The following is a 22,014-nucleotide window of genomic DNA, read 5'->3' on the forward strand; positions in this document are numbered from 1 at the left end:
CCCTCAGTCTCGGTCCTTCCGGCTTTAGTTTATACGGGACATATACCCTGACGTTATGTTTTTTGTTTGCAAGCTGGTAGTTAGGGGTGTGGAGGACAGAGCGGGTCCAATGCACCTACTCCCATACTCGGAGTTGTTAAACTTAGTGGTTTCACTACTTCTGGTCGGGAACCCCCCCACGAGTTGGGGGATACCATGATTGTTTCTCTGGGTGAGGTGAACATGATCTCACCTCTACTTCTGAGCTCACTTCTAATTATTCACCATGCTGTCTTCTCTCTCTTTCCTCTCTCTCTCATCTCTCTAATTTTTCTTTCAGTGACGGATGTGGTCTCACTCCTTTTCAAGATAATGGTGGATGACATGGTGAACCCTTCCGCAGCTTTTGCAATAGGATCAGCCTCTGCGATGAAGGTAGGTAGTCGGGGAACGCCCGCTTTCTCCTCTGTACTGCTCCATTGTTGACCCCACCACACATAGACCAGCCCTCCGCATTGCCTCTCACAACGTTCAGGTGTGGAAGGCACTCCCCTGTGAAACGATGAAAAATCTTCCAAAATTATCATGACCAAAATATAGATATACTGTTCCTGCAGGAAACACACTTCCCTAAATCGTATTCCCCTTCATTCATTTATGCTAAATTCCCCAGATTTTTCCTAGCGAATTCTGACAACAAGACCAAAGGACTGTTCTTTTCTCGCAAAACTCAGTTCTCCCTGGTGTCTGAATTTAGGGACCCGGAGGGCAGATTTTTGCTTGTAAAGGTTCTCATAGATGATCAACTTTACTCCCTCATTTTGTATTATGCGCCAAACAATGGGCAGGCAAAGTTCTTTAAATTACTTTTCCACACCCTTGCACCACTTACTGAAGGCCTAGTCATTTATGAGGAATAGATAAAACTCGTCCCCTGGGCAAAGACCGTATTCGTCCTACCAGGCAGAGTCTTAATGTGGCTAGACAGATATTCCACCAAGGTCTGGTGGATATCTGGAGGGAAATGAACCCCTGGACACAGGACTATATGCACTATTCCAACCCTCATCACTTCTTCTCTAGAATAGATCATTTCTTTCTACTGCAAAAACATGTACCACTGATACATGGGTCAGCCATTAGAGACTCTGCCTGATCAGACCATTCCCTTCCTGAACACATTCAGGAATACTTCCTTCTGAACGACGTTAACAAAATCTCCCCATCCACTCTGTGGGTAGCTCATAAAGCCGCAATTAGGGGTAAACTTATCCAAATGTATTCTAGAATACGCAAAGCTCGCAAGTTGGACATTGACAGGCTGGAGAGGGAATTTTCCTCCCTAAGCAAAATGCATAAATCCAAACCTTCATCAGGCTCTGCGTAGAGGCTGGAATTGGTACGCACAGCCCTGAATCCAGCACTCACCGCGATAACAGAAAAAAATCTCAGATGGGAGGGGGTACGGTTTTACCACCAAAAAGATAAACTAGGTTCTATACTGGCGCGAAGGTTGACCCCTAAATTGAGATTCCATGCCCTTCCCAAAATAAAATTGAATGACGGGTCCCTCACACAGAACCTCAAAAAAATTATGGAAGCCTTTCATGACTATTTCCACACTCTGTATAGCAAGGTGGGGAAGGAAACCTCTCCCGACTTCATAGACTCCTTTTTGGGATCGGTGAAGATCCCAAAGATCAGGGAACAGCACAGGGACGATTTGGAAGCTCCAATCTCAACAGAAGAAGTTGCACAGGTCATTGAAAACCTTAAAAATAACTCAGCCCCAGGCCCTAACAGCTTCTCTGTACCGTATTATAAGCATTTCTCTCCAATACTCTCCCCATATTTAGCTCAATTTTTTAATCATCTCCGTTCTAGAGCACCTCTTGATAGGGCATCAAACTCAGCCTTCATTGCCAGGTAAGGACCCCAGTAGCACCTCCAATTATAGGCCCATATCCTTGATCAACAATGATCTCAAAATTCTAACAAAGATTTTAGATGACAGGATATCCACCTTTATTGGCCTTTACATTCACAAGGATCAAGTTGGCTTTATACCCGGGTGGCAGGGTCCGGACCAGATCAGGAGAGCAATCAATGTCGTTTTGCTTTTGGGATCGGGATGGGACAGGGGCCCCCAGCAAAAGGGTTTCCTGCTCTCGCTGGATCTCATGAAGGTGTTTGATTCCGTCTCCTGGTCTTTTATGGTCCCTGCCTTGCACAAATGGGGATTTGGTAAGTTCTTTATGAACATAATAGGTGCTCTCTACTCCAATCCAGAAGCGAAAATCAAGATGCAGGGATATAATTCGAACTCCAACCCAATCCTCCGCGGTACAAGACAGGGGTGCCCCCTGTCCCCATTAATCTTTGCCATGGTCATCAAGACCCTAGCCATTTCCATCAGAGTCAATCCTGATCTACAAGGGGTACAATGCGGACCACAGACCCACAAATGGGCATTGTTCACTGATGATATCTTGCTCTTTATATCCTCTCCAATCACCTCCCTACCTAATATATGCAGGGTGCTAGATAATTTTGGAAAAGTCTCAGGACTCACGGTTAACTATTCAAAATCTTTAGCTCTCATTATCAATCTACCAGCTCAGCTAGTCTATCAACTTAAAAACAACTTCAGGTTTGGGTGGACCGAGACAGCGCTCCCCTATTTAGGGATTAACTTGACTGCCACTATAGACAAACTCTACTCAGCTAATTTCCCAGCAATCTTTCACAAAATGGAGGAAGACAAACTGGGCCTTCCCTGGCTAGGTAGGGTGAACTCTGTGAAAATGACTGTACTACCCCGCATTCTATATCTCTTAAGATCTCTGCCTATACCCATCCCTAAAGACCATCTCAGGACTTTCCAATCGAAAATTGTAATGTTTATATGGGGAGCCATGGGGCATAGAATTGCCAAGGAGACTCTCTTTCGCAGTAGAGATCAGGGTGGAGTAGATGTGCCAAACATACTCTGGTATTATCAAGCAGTACAATTATCCCAACTATCCACTATATATTCTAAAATTGCTCACCCTGATTTGGTACATATGGAAAGACAGGCTATCCCTCACTATACTCTAGAGTTTGGTGCCTGACCAAGACTAGACCGACAAGTCTAGCACCCACACTTTCTCATTCCTTAACACTCTGGGATTCCCTTAAAAACATTCCACACCTGATCTCTCACTGGCGCCCTCTATCCCACATTTTCAGAAATCCCCACCTGGACAGGAAATTAAAGCCTTCCAGTTGTCGCTAGATAAGGGACTTTACAGGATTGGTCACTTTGTTAACCTGGCCGGTCCTCTTACCTTTGCCCACTGTACCAGTAAACTTGACATGCCAAGGTCGGAAAAGTTTAGACTTCAACAAATATCTCATTTTATCAGATCCTTAGGTCCCTCCATACACAAACCCCTATCTATCATGGAATATGAATTGTGGTGTGGTCAGGCCATGGAGCAGGGGGGGATAGCGATGATTTACCAAGTACTTGCTAGGGCTTAATCCAAAATGCTTTTCATGTCAGAATGGGAAAATGACCTGCTACAACAGTGGACCCTAACTGAGTGGCACAGAGCTTCTGTCGCAGCCTCAAAGGGCATTCTCAACATAGCATTAGTTGAAGCCAACTTAAAAATCTTAATGAGATGGTATATGGTTCCCTTAAATATAGCCAAAATCTACCCAAAGGCATCCCCCTTATGCTTTCGCAACTGCGAACATATTGGTTTGTGATCCATATCTGGTGGGAATGCCCCAAAATCAGGGATTTATGGAACAAAATATTCCATATTATTAGGAAAATTACGAATTTACCCGTCCCAAAAACTCCACAGTATGCATTATTAAACTTCTCCAACCCTGGGGTCCTGAAATTAGCCCAAAATCTTATTGGGTTCATCCTTCTCGGAACCAAATTAACAAGCTTGGAAACAGCCCATGGTCTCATTTCTGTTAGGTAAAAGAAAGATATCCTGGATTATGACTCAGGAAAAAACAGTCAGCATCCTTCTGGACACTGTAAACAGAAATTACACCGTATGGGAACCCTGGGCCAAATACATCCCTGGGTCACTGGACCATACTTCCCCATCTGGTTAGGTGAAAGGAGCGTGCGCCACTCCGTCTTCTGTCGCTTCAACATCGCCTCTCTTTTTCTTTCTCTTTTTCCTCCCTATTATCTTTTCTGTTCTCTCTATCCCTTTATTGCATCAGTTTACTCATTGGGTACAGCATGGTTCTAGATAGGTCACAGATGTTAAGTGCAGCAGAACTATATAAGAAACTATGGGGATGATTCCAAATATCTACCAATGAGCTCATAGATCTGGTCCTCTCTAAACGAGTGGCACTTGCTAGCCAGTCAGAAAAGGGGCAATGGAAGAGCGATCTGCTTACTGAGAGGGTGACACTCCTTGGACCCCAACACAGCTAGAGCCCATTAGGGGTATTGGGATTGAGGAGTCCCCACTTTCCTCTATCCTGATGAAGGCTACTCGATGGGCATATTACACATGTAGGACCATGTTTGTTATTGTTCTGTTGCACCTGCTGAACACAATGTTTTTTATTTGCATTTCTGATAACTGTTATTTTACCATTGCTGAAACTTCAATAAATATCTATTGAAAGAAATACCAGATATAAGTTATGTTTCAGAGGTCTATGGCATTTTAGTTTCACTAGATCAAAGTGGGAATATCGGTGACCATTTACAAATGTACACGTAAGAATGTTGTATTGTTTGCTTTCTTTGTAGGTTAAAGAAAAAAAGGATAGAGTAATAACTTTCGTCTATAAGTTATCTTAACCACTTCAGCCCCGGAAGGATTTACCCCCTTCCTGACCAGAGCACTTTTTACAATTTGGCACTGCGACGCTTTAACTGCTAATTGCGCGGTCATGCAATGCTGTAACCAAACGAAATTTGCGTCCTTTTCTTCCCACAAATAGAGCTTTCTTTTGATGGTATTTGATCACCTCTGCCGTTTTTATTTTTTGCGCTATACACGGAAAAAGACCGAAAATTTTGAAAAAAAATGATATTTTCTACTTTTTGTTCTAAAAAAAATCCAATAAACTCAATTTTAGTCATACATTTAGGCCAAAATGTATTTGGCCACATGTCTTTGGTAAAAAAAATGTCAATAAGTGTAGATTTATTGGTTTGTGCAAAAGTTATAGCACCTACAAACTAGGTTACATTTTCTGGAATTTACACAGCCTTTAATTTATGACTGCCTATGTCGTTTCTTGAGGTGCTAAAATGGCAGGGCAGTACAAAACCCCCACAAATTACCCCATTTTGGAAAGTAGACACCCCAAGGAAATTGCTGAGAGGCATTTTGAGCCCATTGAATATTCATTTTTTTTGTCCCAAGTGATTGAATAATGACAAAAAAAAAAAAAAAAATTACAAAAAGTTGTCACTAAATGATATATTGCTCACACAGGCCATGGGCATATGTGGAATTGCACCCCAAAATACATTTAGCTGCTTCTCCTGAGTATGGGGATACCACATGTGTGGGACTTTTTGGGAGCCTAGCCGCATACGGGGCCCCGAAAACCAATCACTGCCTTCAGGATTTCTAAGGGCGTACATTTTTGATTTTACTCCTCACTACCTATCACAGTTTTGAAGGCCATAAAATGCCCAGATGGCACAAACCCCCCCCAAATGACCCCATTTTGGAAAGTAGACACCCCAAGCTATTTGCTGAGAGGCATGTTGAGTCCATGGAATATTTTATATTTTGACACAAGTTGCGGGAAAGTGACAATTTATTTTTTATTTATTTTTTTTTTTTTGCACAAAGTTGTCACTAAATGATATATTGCTCACACAGGTCATGGGCATATGTGGAATTGCACCCCAAAATACATTCTGCTGCTTCTCTTGAGTACGGGGATACCACATGTGTGGGACTTTTTAGGAGCCTAGCCGCGTACGGGACCCCGAAAACCAATCACCGCCTTTAGGATTTCTAAGGGTGTACATTTTTGATTTCACTCTTCACTGCCTATCACAGTTTCGGAGGTCATGGAATGCCCAGGTGGCACAAACCCCCCCCAAATTACCCCATTTTGGAAAGTAGACACCCCAAGCTATTTGCTGAGAGGCATGGTGAGTATTTTGCAGCTCTCATTTGTTTTTGAAAATGAAGAAAGACAAAAATAAAAAAATTTTTTTTCTTTTTTTAATTTTCAAAACTTTGTGACAAAAAGTGAGGTCTGCAAAATACTCACTATACCGCTCAGCAAATAGCTTTGGGTGTCTACTTTCCAAAATGGGGTCATTTGGGGGGGTTTTGTGCCACCTGGGCATTCCATGGCCTCCGAGACTGTGATAGGCAGTGAAGAGTGAAATCAAAAATTTACGCCCTTAGAAAGCCTGAAGGCGGTGCTTGGTTTTCGGGGTCCCATACGCGGCTAGGCTCCCAAAAAGTCTCACACTCTATCTCATGTGGTATCCCCGTACTCAGGAGAAGCAACAGAATGTATTTTGGGGTGTAATTTCACATATTCCCATGGCATGTTTGAGCAATATATCATTTAGTGACAACTTTGTGCAAAAAAAAAAAAAAAAATTTGTCTCTTTCCCGCAACTTGTGTCACAATATAAAATATTCCATGGACTCGACATGCCTCTCAGCAAATAGCTTGGGGTGTCTACTTTCCAAAATGGGGTCATTTGGGGGGGGTTTGAACTGTCCTGGCATTTTATGCACAACATTTAGAAGCTTATGTCATACATCACCCACTCTTCTAACCACTTGAAGACAAAGCCCTTTCTGACACTTTTTGATTACATGAAAAAATTATTTTTTTTTGCAAGAAAATTACTTTGAACCCCCACACATTATATATATTTTTAAAGCAAATGCCCTACAGATTAAAATGGTGGGTGTTTAATTTTTTTTTTCACACAGTATTTGCGCAGCGATTTTTCAAACGAATTTTTGGGGAAAAAACACACTTTTTTACATTTTAATGCACTAAAACACACTATATTGCCCAAATGTTTGATGAAATAAAAAAGATGATCTTAGGCCGAGTACATGGATACCAAACATGACATGCTTTACAATTGCGCACAAACGTGCAGTGGCAACAAAATAAATACATTTTTAAAAGCCTTTAAAAGCCTTTACAGGTTACCACTTTAGATTTACAGAGGAGGTCTACTGCTAAAATTACTGCCCTCGATCTGACCGTCGCGGTGATACCTCACATGCATGGTGCAATTGCTGTTTACATTTGACGCCAGACCGACGCTTGCGTTCGCCTTAGCGCGAGAGCAGGGGGGACAGGGGTGCTTTTCTTTTTTTTTTTTTTTTTTTTTTTCTTTATTATTTTTTTGCTTTTTTATCTTATTTTAAAACTGTTCCTTTCATTTTTTTTTTTTTTTAATCATTTTTATTGTTATCTCAGGGAATGTAAATATCCCCTATGATAGCAATAGGTAGTGACAGGTACTCTTTTTTGAAAAAATTGGGGTCTATTAGACCCTAGATTTCTCCTCTGCCCTCAAAGCATCTGACCACACCAAGATCGGTGTGATAAAATGCTTCCCCAATTTCCCAATGGCGCTATTTACATCCGGCGAAATCTAAGTCATAAAATGCTCGTAGCTTCCGGTTTCTTAGGCCATAGAGATGTTTGGAGCCACTCTGGTCTCTGATCAGCTCTATGGTCAGCTGGCTGAATCACCGGCTGCATTCTCAGGTTCCCTGTTGAGACAGGAGAGCCAGAGAAAAACACGGAAGACGGTGGGGGGGGGCATTCTCTACCACTGCTTGTAAAAGCAGTCTAGAGGCTAATTAGCCGCTAGGATTGCTTTTACATGAAAGCCGACCGCTGGCTGAAAAGAATGATACCAAGATGATACCTAAACCTGCAAGCATCATTCTGGTATAACCACTCAAAGTCGTGAATGCTGTACCTGAAGACAAAAAAATGGTTAACAATAAAGCACAGTAAACGGTAAAGTATAAAAAATTGCATACCTGAAAAGCAAACATGATAAAACATAATAACAATAAAACATTGCAGAATAGAATACAGTAAAAAAGAGCAGAAGAATAGAGAGAGAGAGAATAGAGAGAGAACAATAAAACGACAACTATTATTTTTTATTTTATATTTTTGTTTGTGTTTTTTTTTTTTTTTACACTTTTTTTGTAACTGTAACTTTTATAACTGTAACCGGTTCCAGGTTCGGGTCTCTCAAAATGCGATGGCATCTTGGGAGACCCTGTGAAAGTGTGCCTAGTCTGTGCAATGCTGTACCCTACGCTAATACTCAACTAGTGAATGGTAGCGTTCAAAACATTCACCAATGCAAAGACCAGGATTGTCAGGACAGGAGGGACAATAATAGCGGGTGTCACGCCTATATCCGCGTTTGCTGCAGACACAACATCTTTTTTGGGGGGGTTCGTTGGGTAGGGGTACTCGGGAGGACATAAAAATGCCTCTCATGCAGCCGACTGCATTTGGTTGGGGATGTGAATGGGGGAAGTACGGGTGCTGCAGAAGTGGTGGGTTCCCAATTAGGATTGGCGAATGCAGCAGGAAGGGCATTATGGGCACGACGGGCCTGTGTTTGTCTTCTTGGTGGCAGCGGGACACTATTTGTGCTTGCCACCTCACCAGCTTGAACTGCACTTATGGGACTCGCCACGTCACCAAGTGTTACTGCAGTGCTGGTTTGACTACGACCGGGGTGTACTAGGCCGCTGGCGCTTGCCAGTTCACCAAAACGCTACCAAAAAAACTGTTAACGATCGCAGGGATCAGGCCTGACTCTGCGAACGCTGCAGTTATGCGTTTAGTGTTTTGTAAGTGACAGTGATCGATCGATACTGCACTTGGGTGGGCTGGGCTGGGCCGGGCGGAGGGGCAAAATGCAGGTGCTAGCAGGTATCTGGGCTGATCCCACTAACACTGCGTTTTTGGGAACCCTAAACTGCTGGGGACGCCAGTATAGATCTGATCGGATCAGATCAGATATTGATCAGTTCAGATACTATACCACTAAGGGAGGTGTACGGTGCGTGCGTGGGTGTTAGCGCTACTGGCACTAACCTGACGCTGCCTGGGGCTGGTGCTTGCCAGTTCACCAAAACGCTACCAAAAAAACTGTTAGCGATTGCAGGGATCAGGCCTGACTCTGCGAACGCTGCAGTTATGCGTTTAGTGTTTTGTAAGTGACAGTGATCGATCGATACTGCACTTGGGTGGGCTGGGCTGGGCCGGGCGGAGGGGCAAAACGCAGGTGCTAGCAGGTATCTGGGCTGATCCCGCTAACACTGCGTTTTTGGGAATCCTAAACTGCTGGGGACGCTAGTATAGATCTGATCGGATCAGATATTGATGCGTTCAGATACTATACCACTAAGGGAGGTGTACGGTGCGTGGGTGTTAGCGCTACTGGCACTAACCTGACGCTGCCTGGGGCTGGTGCTTGCCATTTCACCAAAACGCTACCAAAAAAACTGTTAGCGATCGCAGGGATCAGGCCTGACTCTGCAAACGCTGCAGTTATGCGTTTAGTGTTTTGTAAGTGACAGTGATTGATCGATACTGCACTTGGGTGGGCTGGGCCGAGCCGGGCGGAGGGGCAAAATGCAGGTGCTAGCAGGTATCTGGGCTGATCCCGCTAACACTGCGTTTTTGGGAACCCTAAACTGCTGGGGACGCTAGTATAGATCTGATCGGATCAGATATTGATCCGTTCAGATACTATACCACTAAGGGAGGCGTATGCTGCGTGCGTGGGTGTTAGCGGTACTGGCGCTAATCTGACGCTGCCTGGGGCGACGCATATCACCGCCGGGCGATCAGGGGGCTAAATCTTTATTCGGTAATAAACGGCGGGTGCCCTGACACTATAAAAAATAAACAAACTAACCAGCGTCACCCGTAACGGTTATACAGTGATCAGTGGTGAAAGGGTTAACTAGGGGGCAATCAAGGGGTTAAAACATTTATTCGGTAGTATATGGGGGTCCCTGTCGCTATAAAACGCTGACGGCGAACCTAAATATTTACCTCACTAACTAGCGTCACCAGCGACACTAATACAGCGATCAGAAAAATGATCGCTTAGCGACACTGGTGACAGGGGGTGATCAAGGGGTTAAAACTTTATTAGGGGGGGTTAGGGGGGTATCCTAGACCTAAAGGGGGCCTAACACTCACTGCCCTAACACTGTAACTGTCACAAACTGACACCAATACAGTAATCAGAAAAAAAAAAAAAAAAAAACAGCTTGGTGTCAGTTTGTGACAGGGGGGGGGTGATTGGGGGGGGATCGGGGGGCGATCGGGGGGGGGGATCGGGGTGTTTTGTGTGCCTGGCATGTTCTACTGTGTGTGTAGTGTGTTGGTGCACTCACATTGCAGTCTTCTCTCCTCGGCCCGGAACGGAAAATACCGAGCCGAGGAGAGATGACATCATTTCCTCTGCCTCTGTGTACAATACAGAGGCAGGGAAATGATCCCATTGGCTGGGAGCGATCGCGAGGGGGGGGCCACGAATGGATGGCCTCCCCCTCACCACCGATCGCCGTGGGAGATTTGCCGACCACCGCAGGCACTGGGGGGGGTCCGATCGGACCCCCCACCCGCGGGCAGGCAAGGACGTACCTGTAAGTCCTTTTGCCTGCCCGTGCCATTCTGCCGACGTATATAGTCGTGCGGCGGTCGGCAAGTGGTTAAGTTATCTTTTTCAGGTTCAGTGAGTTCCTGAAAGTGTATTTACATATAAAGCAGGTGTATGTAGATAGCTATACATATGCATAAATACACACGCCTAACAGAAGGTAAAGTATAATAGGCTAGGTATGTTTAATTGTTTTTTTTCTTCTTTCTCATTCTCCCAGTTGCCAGAAACAATTGCAATTACAAAAGCTTTCTCTCTCCAAAACGTATGGAATTAAATCTCAATTATGTGTGTGTCTGGGTGGATGTGTATGAACTGTCTATGTGTAAAGAAATTTTTTTTTTCTCAGGGGTGTACAGGCATACCCCACTTTTAGGTACACAATGGGGTTTATTTACTAAAGCTGGAAAGTGCAAAATCAGGCTCACTTCTGCATAGAAACCTATGAGCTTCTAATCCCAGCTTGTTCAATTAAGCTTTGGTAATAAAACCTGGAAGCTCACTGGTTTCTATGCAGAAGTGAGCCTGATTTTGCAATGTCCAGCTTTAGTAAATAAAGCCCATTGCGTACTTAAAAGTGGGTTATGCCTGTATACACACCATTGTTAGATGGCCATCAGGTGATCACATTAACGCGCATGCTTTTTATTTTAGTTTCCGTTTGTAATGAGCTCAGTAATGGTACTAGAAAGTTTACATTTATTCTCGAATAATGAACCTGTGCACAGATATGAGATCTCAATCCCTATAACTCTGAGAAACTGTAGGAATTTTTTTTTCTTTTTTGTTTCCTGGGGCTTAGAGTGAAGTTTCATTTACTCTGACACTTGGAAAGTGCATAATAATACATTACTTTACAGCTTATGGCATCTTTTGGATTCATGTCCTGTTAATGTATGTGAAGGTTATATGTTTACATGTTGTCTTCTTAGACTTTAAGTACTTAGAAACCCACCAAGTTTTTTTCCCTATAACCTTTTTTGTCAGAGAATAGATAGGTTGGTATGCCTTTACATTTCAGAAAGCCAGGAAAGCGAGAGAGTTTAAAGGATTTTTTTTCAAAGAGTTTTTTTTATTTCAGAAGGCAAAGACAAAGTTCCAAATATTAAAAGAGATTACATATAAACCATTATTTTAGGTGTGGCCTAATCTCATATTCTCAACTGGCCACAAGGGGGCATCTGTTGCCTTATGAGTTTATGTGAAATCTCCATTAACAGCTGTAAAATATTGTAATTATGAATATATCAGTTATACAGAGGTGTATCAGTGTGGGTGTGTAATATGTCTTTCATATGAACCTGTTATACAGGATGTGTTAAGTTGCCAGAAGGCCATATGCTAATTATTAATCCGGTAGGTGAAAAGGTTTTTCACAGACACTTTGGTGCCTAAGCTCGTTTATATAAACAATGGGACCCAAACAATGGGACCCAAAGTCCGACAACAAATGTCCGATGGAGCATACACATGGTTGGACTTACCCCCAACAAGCTCACATCCGACATTTCCAGTCAGAAAATCCGATCGTGTGTATGCTGCATTTGGCACACCTGTGCAATAATCATGCTGTCTAATCAGCATCTTGATATGCCACACCTGTGAGGTGGATAGATTATCTCAGCAAAGGAGAAGTGCTCACTAACACAGATTTAGACAGATTTGTGAAATTTGTGAAATAGGCCTTTTGTGTACATAGAAAAAGTCATAGATCTTTAAGTTCAGCTCATGATAAATAGGGGCAAACACAAAAGTGTTGCGTTTATAATTTTGCTCAGTGTATATATAGCCAAAAAAAAAAAAAAAAAACCCAGTGATGATTAAATACCACCAATATATAAATATACACCAAAATATAAAATTATCTTGGGTACGGCGTCGCATGACTGTATCATTTTCATTCAAAGTGTGACAGCAATCAAAACTGAAAAATGACCTGAACTGAAAGGAAGTTTAACATGTCTGTCTTCAAGTGGTCAATAAATTTGCCTCAGATAATTCATATAAAATCCTATTTTGTCGGTATGTATTTCCTTTTAAGATTGCTAAATATGTACTTCAGTACTTAACTGTTTGGTTTCAGCGCTGTGAACAAGATGGTACACATTTGGTGGTTATGCCCAAAGGACAGAAAGCTTGTGAATCTGGGTTTACTCTCTAATATATGCAACATTGTAATTATGAATTATAACTTACATAAGGATCCCCTAGAATCCCTATTAAATAAATAATACCTAATATTACCTACTAAAGATTACTTCTAATCCCACCTTTCCCACCAAACTGCGATGATAATCAAGTGTGCTCATACCCCCTCAGATTGATAACTTCTGGGCCTATACCTGGAAACTGAAGTGATGTAACATTCTTTTGTGTCCACTGTGTGATGAGACACCTAGCTAACAGGTGTGAAGCCTCTTTTTCATAATTTACTGCATGTACTGCTAGTAATACAGAGCTTACTGAGTTTCAAAGAGAGCAAATTGTTGGTGCCTGCTTAGCTGGTGACTGCAGTTGCCAATTTATTTGTGATGTAGAGGTACAGTATCAAAGGTTATGATGGCATATACAGTTTCTGGAAAAAACATCTGATAAGCATAAGCACAGCTGACATGGTCAACTGACCAAAAGAGACAAAAGGACATTGCGCAGGATTGTGACCCGGAATAAGAAAATAGCTGCTGCAAAAGTGACTGCAGAGCTCAGTCTTTCAAAGCCTGTGTCCACAAAAACTGTGCAACAGGAACTCCAAAATATTCACGGGCGAGTTTCAATTGCCAAACCACACTGATATTAATGCTCAGAAGAGGAGAAAGTGGCGCAACACCCATAAATCATGTACTATCAGTCAATGAAAGACTGTAATATGGTCCAATGAATCAAGCTTCACACTGTTCCCAAGCACCAGATGTGTTTACCTGTGGAGAACACTATGCCAAGCTTACAACTAGGACTGTCTTGTACCAACGGTAAAGCAGTGACTCTGGATAAAAGTCACCTGCCTCTCAAGAGAAAGGCAGTGGCCAGTGACTTGTATCCAGAGTTACTGGCTTATGAAGATTTTAGTAAGGAGAGTCAATTTGTAGTTAATCATGTGCCCTGTTGAAATGATTGAGTGTCTTCTTTCTCGCTTTCTTCTTTGTTTTAAGATTTTAATATCCTACTGCCAAGCTTTGACCCAGTAAGGAGTGTTTCCCTGGAGTGGATACTGAGTGGGATCTGCTTGCCTGCATTTTGGATATTTGTCCTAAGGACACAGGAGTGAATGCTGCTGTAAGGGCAGCCATTCCACCTGGTGTGTGTTGACTCTATGGGGAGGTGATGGCTGACCTCAGAACACTTTATATGAAGGATTGTTTCCTAACATGGGGAGGCTTTGGATCTTCTTATCACTATTTATTTACACTGAAAGTTTGCACAATACAAACTGTGTATTTGTTGGTTTTTCTATAAACTACATAGTTTGATAATCACTCATTTATGCTGATATATGGACTGAGATTTATATTATTGACTGCTTATCAATCACATTGGCGCTGTACTTTATATGTTTATGTTGTCACACGTTTTTGGTATACTGCTTTTATGTGCTAGCTGCCTTTTAGGTTTACATATCACATCGCAGAAAGTATTATTCTTTACATATCTTGGAATTGTGCAGGCCTCATCATCACCTTCAAAGGTAGAATTACTTCAAGGGACTATATACAAATTTGGTGCAGAGATTGTTTCCCAAAGACAGTGCTATTTACCATAAGACCATAATAGCATAATGCTCTAATTCACACAGCTGATGTTGTCAAATTTTGGATTGATGAGCATGCAGATGAAGTCTCGCACCTTCCCTGGGTGCCGCAGTGGACTTCAATATCATAGAGCCACTATGGTCAATTTTGAAGCTTGTTTTCAGCCTCTGGCATCTCTGTGAGAACTGGAATGATTTTTGCATGAAGAGTTGTATAAGATTCCATTATCCACCATCCAAGACTTATACTTGTCAATTCCCAGGAACATTCAGGCCATCTTGGATGTGAAAGGTGGTCCAACACCATATTAAAGAGGAAGTAAAGCCTCTTAAAAAAAAAAAAAAAACACCCTGCAAGGCAAAGGCATAATGCTATGCATACTAGCATACTAGCTCATTATGAATTGCTTACCTGAGATCGAAGCCCTGGCATCGGCCCTCGTTCACCTCCTCTGACGCCACCATCTATCCCGGAGTAACTTCCGGGTATCGCGGCTCTGGCGCTGTGACTGGCCAGAGCCGCGATGACGTCACTCCCATGCATGCGCACTGGTGCCGCCACTAACGGCATGATCGCCGTTAGAAACGGCATGCTCAGTGCGCCTGCATGCGCCATAGACATCGGTGCCGCTATTCCTGCAAATATCTCCTAAACCTTTTAGGTTTGGGAGATATTTCTTGCAACTACAGGTAAGCCTTAATCTAGGCTTACCTGTAGGTTAAAGTGGTTGTAATGGGTTTACAACCACTTTAAGTAACATTTTTGTTCTCTTACCTGGTGTTTCCATAATTTTGTCCAACCCCAGTAACCCCCTTCTACCTTTCAAAGGCTTCTCCTTTGACTGGAGGGGGTTGAAGGCCTAAACTACCTGTTCTTGAATCCCTCTATTCACACACAGGGAAAGGTGATATCCAAACAGCCTGCAAATGATAAAATGTTATATTAAAGGCTGATGTGTTCTGATTTCATGAGATTTGTGAAGGATATTGTTTTCTTGTTTAATAATGTACACATTTGGGGAGTGGCCGGATGTGATCGTGGCAGGATGTGTCTTCTCAGAGCTCCAGCATCCATCCGCTCAATCTATCCTGTTTGCGCCTGACCGACTAGCTATCACCCTCTGTAAGTGTGACCACGACCTGGGGGAAAGGACAAGGAATCTAAAAATGCCTTCCTCGGCGGCGAAGAAGCAAGGTAAACAGCATCCACAGCCGCCGTCAGGCCAGAGGCAGCTCTCAGGAGAGCATGGCGACTGGCTCCTCCCACGCCATCTTGGTTCCTGTGTCGATGGCGCAGCGCGCTCAGACTCAGACACAGGCAGTGAGGATGACACAGCGTGAACCTACATCGCCAAAGGCTCCGGAGATCCCAGCCTTGCTACCACAGGAGATTGAAGTGGACACCGATGCCATTACAGGACCAATCCTGGAAGCCATAGCAGCCTCAAAAATGGAGCTCGTTAGCCATATAGACTGTTTGGCATCAGAGTGCAATCTTATCTGCCATGACCTGGATAAGATCAGGGGCAGGCTGACGGCGGCGAAGGATCGAATCTCTGAGGTGGAGGATGTATCCCACTCGCAAAGCTCACAATTAAATGAGCTGAAGGACATGGTCCGAGCATTACAGCACAGAGCAGATGATGTGGAAGACCGCCAACGCAGAAACAATGTAAGAGTGGTGGGACTTCCTGAGGGGGTGGAGGGGTCGACCCTGTCAACTTTTGCTGAACAGTTCTTTAAAACGCTATTATCTCTGGGCGATCTCCCTCCAACTTATGTGGCAGAGAGAGCACATAGGGTCCCCACGGGAGCAAGACCATCAGGTGCCCCACCTCGCCCATTCTTGGTACGGTTCCTAAATTATAAGGATAGGGACATGTTGTTGGCTGAAGCGAGGAAACATCAAGACCGCAAATATGAAAATGCAGGTATTATGCTGTTTCCTGATTTCTCAGCGGAGACCCAACGCAGACGGAGATCTTTCACTGATGTCAAGAGAAGGCTCAGAGAAAAGGAGCTGAAATACAACATGTTGTATCCCAGTCGTCTCCGGGTCCAGTTCAAAGGTTCGGTGAAGTTTTTTGACACGCCACAGGAGGCGGGCGATTGGCTGGATACAAACCCATTCACTCTACAAGATGGCTCTGTTTTTTTGTTTCTTTACCCTTTTTCTTTTTGTTATTCCTGCAATGGTAATTTCCACCTCTCTATTGGATGCACTATGATTTCTACGAATCCAGGTATTGTGTCGGCATGGGGGCTGGTTTTCTGTGATAATTCTGATCTGCTGTCAGGGTAAAATGCAAGTTTTTTCAACCTGCCATTAAAGCCCCAGAGGGACATGCTTTTTACAATCCACATGTGTTTTTTTACGGTCAACATGTCATACTATGGGCTTCCCGTGCTGTGAAGGGAGTCTCATCTCCATGCTACTTTTGTCCACGCAGTCAAGATACCTGTTAGGTTGTTACAAAATGGTCAGGTGAAAGCTTTCCTATCAAACAGACTACTACCGGAGACTCTGGTGAAGTTCTCGGGAATTTTTCTATACCATCATATGCCGAACTTTCGATTCACAAGGTGGAACTCTCTCAGGTTGGTTTGTTATCGGGATCAAGCTGCATACTGGACAATTTTTCTTTTTTTTCTTTTTGGTTTTAACTTTTTGTTTTGTTTGGTTACAGTTTCTGGTATGATAGCAGGAGGGGTTTTGTTAGACCACTGCCACGGGTCTTATTTAAAATATGCATATAAGTTTCTAAAAATGCACATGTCCTCATATGGGCGTTTCCGCTTATCTTTTCTTGCCCATTGTCTATCCTGAAGGTCATATGGTATGTTAAATTTTCCAATGGATAGTAGAATCAAAATTGTGTCATGGAATGTCAGAGGTTTAAATAATAAGTTTAAAAGAGCAGCGGTCTTTCAATACCTTAAGCAGATTAAACCACATATCGTCCTCCTGCAGGAGACCCACTTGGAGGGTAGCAAAATTTTATCTTTATGCAAATCTTGGATTCAGAGGGCAATACACTCCATGTATTCTACTTATGCAAGAGGGCTATCTATATTGATAAGTAAAGCAATAGCTTGTACAGTCCATCAGGTGATTTCTGATCCGGGGGGTCGATATGTGGTGGTCTCTTTGGAAGTATGTAATCATAAACTCCTATTGATAAATATATATCTACCTGCACCTTTCCAGGTAAAACTACTATATGATTTAATGGTGACAGTGCCCCATTCCTTCATATTCCTATGCTCCACATGGGAGATTACAATTCCATTCTGGACGGGGTGCTGGACTCCTCTAACGCCGCCAGAGTGGCCTCGGTGGACCTCTGCTCCTGGGCAGCTATGGTAGGTATGACGGAAATTTGGAAACATCCAGATACCGTTTCATATTCTCACTTATCATCCACACACAGGTCCTCAGCAAGGACTGATTTAGCTTTTGGAAATGACGCACTTCTAAAACATGTATGTGCCTCAGAGTATCTGTCAGGTGGGGTCTCAGATCATAACCCTCTTATGATTACGATTGCCTTCCCTTCGGGCCCAAAAAAAAGGGTGTTGGAGGCTGTCACCAGGATGGTTATTAGAGGAGCAAGTATGTACTCAAGTGTAAAAATCGATTGATGCTTATTGGAAGTCAAATGAGGGTTCGGTTAACCCCACAATAGAATGGTATGCCTTTAAGACTGTAGTGAGGGGGGAGTGCATTTCTGCAACCAGGTCAGCCAAAAAGGATCAGATTTATGAAGATGAGTCCCTCCTGGCCAAAGAACGAGAGCTTGCACAGTTTTATGCAGACTCTCCTTCAGAGGCCAGGTATTTATCCTTGTTAGACTCTAGACGCTCAGTTGATATACATTTTAAAACATTGGCTAACAATGAGATCAGGCAGAGGGTGGAGACCATTTTTGCTGAAGGGGATAAAAATGGTAAGCTTTTGGCCAATCTGGTTGCGGAGCAAAAGACACCGGTTAGTATTCCGGTGGTGAAGGGGGAGGGTGGAAATCTCATCACTGAACCAACAGTTATCCTAGAGGAATTTGTAAGGTTCTATTCACGGTTGTATTTGCCCATACCTCCTTATAACCTACTAGAATTAACTGAGTTGCTGCAGGATCTGTCCATGCCGAAATTGTCGGATGAGGATGCTGCAGCTTTGGAGGAACCTATCTCTGTCCTGGAAGTAGAGGCAGCCATACCGGCTTTTCCGCCTCAGAAGGCACCGGGTCCGGATGAGTTTCCCGCAGACTTCTATAAGATGTACTTATCTCAGTTAGCCCCTCGATTGACAAAACTTTTTACATACTGCTGGGAACAGGGGTCCTTGCCGGAGTCAATGATGGAGGCATATATGGTGCTCCTCTTGAAGCCGAACAGGGATCCCAAAGAATGTTCCTCGTATAGACCTATTGCTTTGCTAAATATGGATCTGAAGATTCTTGCCAAGGTCTTAGCAACACGGGTGGCAAGGGTCATCTCTACTGTGGTGGATATTGATCAAACGGGTTTTATGCCTGGCATGTCCACGGACACGAACCTAAGAAGACTTTTCACACATCTCCAATTAGACATCTCTGAGTCACCAGCTAAAGTCATTGTCTCCATAGACATCGAGAAAGCTTTTGACACAGTAGATTGGTCTTACATGCATAAGGTTCTGGGGACTTTGGGTTTTGGACCTGTTTTTTGTCACTGGATAGCAATGTTATACAAAGCTCCCCGGACGGCAATCAGGCTGGGATTGATGGTCTCTGATTTCTTTAAAATTGGTAGGGGCACTAGACAGGGGTGTCCGCTCTCCCCATTTATTTTTTCAATAATGATGGAGCCTATTGCTAGGGCACTAAGACAATCCAGTGAGGTAGCAGGGGTTCAAGTGGGAACTATTAAAGAATGTGTAGCGCTTTATGCGGACGACTTGCTCCTATTCCTACGAGACCCGGGGCCTTCTCTTACAGCTGCTCTTAAAATTATGGACAAATTTGCCACTTATTCAGGATTACGGGTGAATTGGAGCAAGTCGTCTATATTGCCGCTGGGTCCAGAGGCACAGGCCAGGAGAGATGATGCTCTTCCGTTGAGATGGGTTTCCTCTATTACGTATTTAGGGGTTAAAATCACGGCTAATATACACGATTACATGAAATTAAACCTCCTTCCGTTGGTGACTAGGTTAAAGCAAAAGACCCAAATATGGAAAAAGCTGCCCCTCTCGCTACTCGGGAGAGTTAGTTTGATTAAAATGAAATTCTTATCTGTTATTTTGTATTTTTTACGCCACTCCCCCACTTGCATCCCAAAGGCTTTTTGTACCACCCTTGATAGAATAATAGGATCTTTCATTTGGTATCCAAAATCACCCAGAATTAATATAAAAACCCTTCAAGAACCATGGGGACGGGGGGTTGGCACTTCCAGACTGGCATAAATATTATCTGGCTGGTCAGATGGTATTTGCCAGATGCTGGCTAACGGAAGATGCTGGGGACTCCGCCACTGTGTTAGAAGCGGTGCACATAGGTTTGAGGGCTTGAGATTTGCCCTCTACAGAGGTCCAAGATCCAGTTTTCCTACAACCGTCTCAATGAAAGCCACCATAAGAGCATGGGAGATTACCACTACCTTGGTATCGCCTAGTTACTTGGGAGTCTCACCATCAGCACCATTATGGTTCAACCCAAATTTATCGCACTTTTGCTCTATCCCAGATCATACAATAAGGGCAAGTAAGGGCATTAAAAAACTAGAGGATATCACGCGCGAAGGGGGTCTTCTAACCTTTGACCAACTCACAGAAAGGCACAGTCTTCCGAATTCCACCTTCTTTCGGTACCTGCAGTTGTGCCATGCCTTTAGGGTGCAGTTTGGGGACAGAAGGGTGGAATATCTCCCCTCAACACTTGAGACCATTTTGATGGAGGAGGATCTAACTAAACCTTTATCGACAATATATAAAGCTCTATTTAAGAAAACACTGCAGGGGGTATCCAGATGCAGGGAAAAATGGGAGAGGGAAATTCCAAATATTCAAGGGGAAGATTGGGAAGATATGTGGGACCAAATCTAGTCTCGGCCAGGGATTGCTTAATCCAATTCAAATTTTTGCATCGAATTTATCTCACCCCAGCTAGGCTTTTGCGCATATATCCGTCAGCAGATGGCAAATGTTGGAGATGCACGCACTCTCCGGCAGATGCTGAACACATCTTCTGGGGGTGCCCAGCAAATAAACATTTTTGGACGGAGGTCACAGTTTGTCTGTCGGAGGTGCTCGGCATCCCAGTACCTTTGACTCCTAGGATCTGTCTCATTGGTTTAGCGGAAGAAGTGGTGCCTTCTTTAGCACATCGCACATTATTGAATATAGGGTTATTCTACGGCAGGAAAGCCATACTGTTGTGATGGAAAAACTCAGCTGCACCTACAATTTCTTTCTGGAAGGGTTTAATCAACTCAGCAATCCCTCTATATAAAGCTACTTATAGAGCCAGAGGTTGTCCAAAAAAATGTACAAAAATTTACAAAAGTATGGCAAGCATGGCTGGACACATCAGTTACGGCGGGCTAAACTTTAACAAATGTAGGCTGGAAATGGGGTTTTAGGTGAGTTATGCCCCGTACACACGGTCGGATTTTCCGATGGAAAATGTCCTATCGGAGCGTGTTGTCGGAAATTCCGACCGTGTGTGGGCTCCATCGGACATTTTCCATCGGATTTTTCGACACACAAAGTTTGAGAGCAGGGTATAAAATTTTCCGACAACAAAATCCGTCGTCGGAAATTCCGATCGTGTGTACACAAATCCGATGGCCAAAGTGCCATGCATGCTCAGAATAAATAAAGAGATGAAAGCTATTGGCCACTGCCCCGTTTATAGTCCCGACGTACGTGTTTTACGTCATCGCGTTTAGAACGATTGGATTTTCCGACAACTTTGTGTGACCGTGTGTATGCAAGACAAGTTTGAGCCAACATCCTAGGATTTTGTTGTCGGAATGTCCGAACAAAGTCCGACCATGTGTACGGGGCATTAGAGTGAGAATTGCTAGACTAACTGATAATCTGTCTCATCTTATATGTCGCTGCTTTCTGATATTATTTCTTTGGGCAAAGAAAGATGACTGAGCTGTGTAGGCTGAGGACAGTGCACATTTATTCTGCAAATATGTATAGATATCCAACATTAATAAACTCTTGAGGTTGTGGCAGTGGGTCGGGACAGGGGGGGGGTGTAGTTGAACTATGTTAGTTCTTTCAATGTTTGGGCCCTGTGTGGCCATATCGAGGATGGGTACGTTGCCCGTCTGGTTTGGGTACTGTTAATGTATTTGTTTTACATGCAAAAATTTCAATAAAAAGATTGTTTAAAAAAAAAATAATGTACACACTTTTTTTCTTCCACATTTGTTAACATCCAACAAACAGACAGACCTTACAAACATAGAAATGTTTTTCTTTCTGATTATACATGATGGTCCTACAGAGCTGAGGCCCGCTGTACATATCACATTTTTTGATGAGTAACATACTTTGTTCCTTACGTGTGCTGTACAGATTAAAGGCCACCTTCTAGCTTTTTCT

The 22,014-nt window shown here is 43.3% G+C and overlaps 1 protein-coding gene across 1 annotated transcript in view; it reads right to left on the minus strand.

Annotated features, from left to right (window-relative positions):
* Window positions 1-22,014, minus strand: part of DMD (dystrophin) — a 3,507,873-nt gene that overhangs the window by 3,096,240 nt on the left and 389,619 nt on the right. The gene's annotated exons all lie outside the window — the stretch shown is intronic.

Source organism: Aquarana catesbeiana, linkage group LG02 (genome assembly GCF_042186555.1).
Source record: "Aquarana catesbeiana isolate 2022-GZ linkage group LG02, ASM4218655v1, whole genome shotgun sequence".
NCBI classification, from domain to species: domain Eukaryota; kingdom Metazoa; phylum Chordata; class Amphibia; order Anura; family Ranidae; genus Aquarana; species Aquarana catesbeiana.